General features: G+C 39.1%; 1 pseudogene; it reads left to right on the top strand.

Moving 5' to 3' along the window:
• Positions 1–5,623: 5,623 nt before the first annotated feature.
• LOC124552812 lies at positions 5,624–5,741 on the top strand (annotated as a pseudogene).
• The last annotated feature ends 336 nt before the right edge of the window (positions 5,742–6,077 follow it).

The following is a 6,077-nucleotide window of genomic DNA, read 5'->3' on the forward strand; positions in this document are numbered from 1 at the left end:
TTGAGTGTGCAAACAGTTCGAACCAGAATTTTTTCATTAATGTTCTGGCGTGAAAATCGAGTAAGTGCAAGTAACCTGTTATTCATGTAAAAATTGTGTTCTGAACTGTTTAATATCACACGTAAAGACAAAATTTCTTTATTCCAGTTTAAATCTATTGAATATGCCTTTTATAGGAATATTAACAAGTACATCGCAGTAATGAAGAAGCGGTTTGAATTAATAAAACGAATATTCCCGATCAGCAGTTCCGGCATTGTCTGCTTTTCCCCAAGTGTTCACTGCGTACACAGTCTGATGTAGAGACCTTTAGGTTCTCCATCAGGAATTTTTGTTGGCCTTAAATATTGCGCAATATTAACAGCTGATAAACATTGTCGTTTTTAACAAGTTCGTTGATGTATCCTTTTCCTGCGTGTGTGTATATACTGCAGTCCAGTATTTGTTTATGTTCCTCACACGTTCGCATTTTATATTAATTGAATTTTCAGTGTATTTAATCTGGAATGGTGATTTACTTTTCCATGTGATTTCTATATACTCAAAACAGTTCGCTCCATAATTTTTACACGAATAATATGTTTTGCCATGAAAAATGTCGTAAGCGTAAGTAAAACACTAATCGTGCAAAAATTATGGTATGATTTGTTTCGAATCAATACTTACCTGATGCATTGCATTATTCAGTCTCCTTCGATATATACGGGGAAAAGCTCATGAAATTAAATAAATTTCCTGTCGCCACTAGAGAAAGACATCAGAATTAATGAAACGAATATTCCCATGTTTACTTAACCGCAAAATTTGTAACTTTATTATGATTCATAGCGGACATGTGACTTGTATGTAAATTTCGTTTGCGTTACCCTCAGCAGTTGAGTTATAACAGTGTTGCACTGCCTTTAACTGTTGATTTAACTATTAGTTTTATCGTTACTCGTAAAAAATAGCAAGTGTTGCACGTTACGTTTAAATGCTATTAGCAAGCATGTTTCCCTCCTTGTGTGATTGTGCTTTCATTATACTCAGTTCAAACGGCATCCCCATGAACCATCACTAGTACAGAAATGTAAGTGCTTATAAGTTCCAAAAATGACTTTTTGATTGTAGTACTAGATGTACGTAAAGATGAAGGTTTTGTAAATGCAATGAAACTAAATACACAGCGCCAGAAAAATTTCAGATTCGCACCCCATATTTCTAACTTCTCTTCGCTAGTTCAAACATTTCGTGCATATTTTGGTTTCAGTACTGTCGGACAAAATTTTAAGAATGTGCTTAGAATATTGTAGGTGTACTTTTTAGTTTTGAAATGAAAGTTTCCTCCACATGTTACCTCAAAATTGGTACGCTCGGGTTTACTTCCATTTGAACTGCAGAAACGACATTTAGGATGTACAGATCCTAAATGAAACTCCTCCCGCTGTATTTAAGATTCCATATTTATTTGGCTACTAGTTTCGACGTCGCGTTGACTTCATCTTCAGGCCTGTATACTTTGATGATATCAGCTGTTTGTGGCTGAGTGCTAGAAGTCCGCGGTGAGACCAATACATATTGGTCATTAAAGTGTATGGGCCTGAAGATGACGTTGACGCAACGTCGAAACTAGTAGCCAAATAAATATGAAATCTTAAATACAGCTGGAGGAGCTTCATTTTCAATAAAAAGAGATTTTGTGTTTATCACTTTCATGTATTTAGCGTACATTTGAATTGTAATATGTGTATTTATTGCTGAATTATTTCAATTCAAGACTGCTTCTTTCGTCAATGTAAATATTTAATTCTAATTATTTCTTATTTGCTTAGTTTTTACTTCTTTTTCACTTGATGTATTAGGCTGTAAACATCACAAAAACGCAATCTCTCTCCTTATGTTTTCTTGTACCTTTCTTTCTAGCGGTTTTATATTCTTAAGGTAGTGTGAGAAGTCTTGAATTTTCTATTTCCTTGAGTACATTCATTCGATGTGTTGTGGTAAATTTGTAAATATATTTTCAGTAGTTCTAACCCCCACAGAGGTATTTAATTCCGTATGCGGTTGGAGATCAAGAGACTTGCACAGGATAGAGAAGCGTGAAGAGCTGCATCAAACCAGTGTCTGGACTGAAGACGACGACGACAACAACAACAACAACAACAACAACATCATGCGGTTCATTCTACAGTAAGATTTAGTCATTCTCCGAAATTCTTATTAAAACTCATATTTACAGTGGAATGGACTGTCACTACCATAAGCACTGAGAAATGTTTCATAGCACACTCTTCTTGCATCTTATTCAGACTTCCACTTTATCGGATACGTGTTACAACACAGCGCTAAATCTCTAAAGTTGCATTTTTTGCGTGGGGGGGGGGGGGGGGGGGGGGAAGTGTGCTATTATTGTCGATTGCTGACTGAGTTCTGAAAAGGACAAAACTGTCTCTTTCGGAACGAAATTGATTCAGGTTAGATTCTTTAACTTTTATAGTTTTAAACCTGATCCTACATTTTTTACGCATATAACCGTAACAAATTTTAATTTTCTTGTGTAGAATCCATTTCGTAGCAGTTCGATAACACCTCTATGTTTACTTGTATGTTTTTTCTGATGTTACGCTTCCTATCTTTAGATTTGATAATGCACGTGTATTACTTGGCTTGTAGCAATGTAAGTTTCTCTGTCTCTAATTTAATCCCGGAGAATTCCGAGACGAACCTCTTACTGCTAGGAGCGTGGACAATTTAGGTGACAGTGCAAATTGTTTAAATTCACTATACACTCGTATTTATTTGTTACAGATTATTTGCGTACACTATTCTTCCATTATTTTATGTAGAAATAGTCCATTCAGGACAGCATTAAGTACCCTGGTTGCATTCCTTTTTTGCCCAGTTTCTACCATTCTTTGGTGTGATGTTGTTCCCCACTTCAGACCACGTTGTCTCTCTCTTCTTCAGTTTTTTGCTCCTTTTGAACTGTGTATTATTCAACATTAGCTCGAAAAACATCCGTGTATTGTATGTATGACATTGCAAATTTAGGACACTTTTTTCCCCAGTCTGTTTAACGGTATCTGGTATTAATTGTTTTCATCAACCTTTTGTATCGTAAGTCTGTCTGGTTCCATTCTCTTGTTTTGCTGTGAAATTTTTATTGTGAACGTTTGTGTAGGCCTACAATTCTGTCTGCTGTTTGCTGCTTGGCCTCAGCATGATAGCTAATCATGCATTGCGGTCCCAGGATTCATCTTCCTCTTTTCTTTTCATAATTTTCCATATCAGGTTTCCTATGCAGTACGATAGTTTTCGAAGCATAGAGAAGTTATAGTTCAGTTACAGATTTGTAATTTTTCGAATTTCGTGTGCTCTTGTTGCTCTGGACTTTCTGGCTGGGAAGTTATACTGCTTCTATTTCCGTTTTGATATTCTTTTTTTCCCCTCTAAGTTAATTACATTTCTTTTCGAGTACATGTTCGTAAAGTACTTCAGCGGAAAACTAGCATTTACGGACTCACTAAATTTTGACTTCGCATTTATCTTGGTGCTTTTCTGTTGGAGGTAATATATTGTATCGTTTCTAATGAAATGTGCACAGGTAGTTTTTTTTCTGTAATTTCTTTTCACAGTTCCGTGTATTTCTAGTAGGTGTTGTGATGTCACGACTCGAGACTGAAAGTTCAATTGCAAAAGCAAGACACACTGCCTCTACAAATTCTTTAGTCTATTATTCTTGCCATTAAAACTGTGACAGTCGTTTCTAGCTTTTCGTGTGCGATTTTCTTTGGAAATTATGATACGTCAAATGATATTTTTGACTTTGATGTTTTTAAATACTGCTGGTTTGGCTACTAGTCACCCGATAACCTACTGAAAGTGAAACTTTTATTTTATTTCATTGAATCGTAACACATTCTAGACCGGCTAAGTGACACGAGAACTCTCAAAATACGAAAGAGACGACGTAGAAAAAGATGTGAGCAAAACCACCTAATCTATTTTTTTTTAAAAGAAGGCATTATTTTTTTCTTTCTACAGTGACTCTAAAAATAACTTGCTTCTTGTCATAACAGTAATATTGGTCACACGTGTATATATTTACTGATGGTGCAATATCTGTGCGAGCGTAGGTTGTCGCGTTCGTTGTCACCTTCAGTTAAACTCTTCCGGGATTTTGATCGCACTGTCGTGTTGTTTTATAGGACAACGTTTCGGCCGCTGTTAGAACCGGTCTCCTTCATGGGGGAGTATTTACAATGGCATAAAAAGACGTCATCGTTTGTACCCGTAAATCGTTTACTATAGTGGCTGTTGACCCTGAACAAATGAGAGGTCCTCTGCTTGTGCCGTGAGAGAGTGTCGTTCATTTTGTGATACACGACAAGTGACACAAATTTAGAAGTCGTCGATCTAAGTAATTACCCAAGTTTCACACTTAGGCGCAACTAAAATTAGAAAGAATATATGAAAAATGTTGCAAGGAAGATAAAGCGTTTGATTGACAGAACAGAGGAGGGAGTGCAACAAACGCACTGAAGAAACTGCTTACAGTACGTAAGTTTTATTTACGGATGTTCGGTATGGCTACCTTTTGTAACACAAGAAATGCCCCATCTGTATTTAGTTTTCTGAAAAATCGTATGAAGCAATCCTTAATGTATGGTGGCAACTGCTTGTGTTACCCGTTGTCGCAGCTCGTTCAATGTTTCCCGGGAGGTGGAGGAACAGTTATTCCTTCTTCAATGTAACCCCACACGCACAAGTCCATTGGAGATCTTCTAGTGATCGTGGTGGCCAGAATGCTGTTCCAAGACTTACAATACAAGCCGGCATATTCCTACGGAGACGAGCAACTTCGCGATGATAATGTGGTGGCATACCATATTCCCGGAAAATGTATTCTGTGTCCATATCTCGCTGTAGTTAAGGCATCACATAGTGTTCAAGCATTTCCAGGTTCGATGTGTCAGTTACAGCAAAAAAAAGCAAAGGACCGTAAATCCTACAGCGATCCATGTGATGGGCAGCCCGTTTCGATGAAACGATCGTACCAGTTAACAACAATTTGTGTTAAGGTGGTAGCTTTCGGTATTTAGCGTTGAATTGTCCCTGGACTGTAGTGGCGGATTTGGTTTCATGAAATCATAAACAACACTGCACAGTTCTGTACTGTTACACGTCTCCGTGATGACTGTTGGAATGACGCATTCGAGCACATCAAGTAGCGGGAACGACTAGAACTAACAGTGTTAAGCGGAACTGAAACTTGAAGACTGACTGCAGTCAGTGCGCTAAAGATACGTGTGTAAGTTATTCACCCTTTTCACAACTGAAGTTTAGTTTTGCGTCTCTATGTCTGCCGGCCTTTGTGGACGAGCGGTTCTAGGCCCCTCAGTCCGGAACCGCGCTGCTGCTACGGTCGCAGGTTCGAATCCTGCCTCGGGATGGATGTGTGTGATGTCCTTAGGTTGGTTAGGTTTAAGTAGTTCTAAGTTCTAGGGGACTGATGACCATAGAAGTTAAGTCCCATAGTGCTCAGAGCCAAGTCAAGTCTCGTAGTGCTCAGAGCCATTTGATGTGTAATCTACTAACCTAGTTCATTGTTCATCGTTTATGGCTCACTTTCCCAGCTGCAGAGGCCAACGGCCTTCCCGCAATGGCAACACCGGTTCTCGTCAGATCATCGAAGTTAAGCGCTGTCGGGCTGGGCTAGCACTTGGATGGGTGACCATCCGGTCTCCCGAGCGCTGTTGGCAAGCGGGGTGCACTCAGCCCTTATGAGGCAACGTGAGGAGCTACTCGGCTGAGAAGTAGCGGCTCCTGTCTCGTAAACTGACATATGTCCGGGAGAGCGGTGTGCTGACCACATGCCCCTCCATATCCGCATCCTGCGACACCTGTGGGCTGAGGATGACACGGCGGTCGGTCGGTACCGTAAGGCCTTCCAAGGCCTGTTCGGACAGAGTTTAGTTTTCCCAGCTGCAGGTTGTCTGTGTAACGGCTTCCAGGGACAACAAAAATTTGATTTTCAATATTTCATGTAATTTTATTGACCGAATTTCTATGTTTAAAATGATGTCGTAATATAGTCA

Source organism: Schistocerca americana, chromosome 10, assembly GCF_021461395.2.
Source record: "Schistocerca americana isolate TAMUIC-IGC-003095 chromosome 10, iqSchAmer2.1, whole genome shotgun sequence".
In the NCBI taxonomy this organism is placed as follows: Eukaryota; Metazoa; Arthropoda; class Insecta; order Orthoptera; family Acrididae; genus Schistocerca; species Schistocerca americana.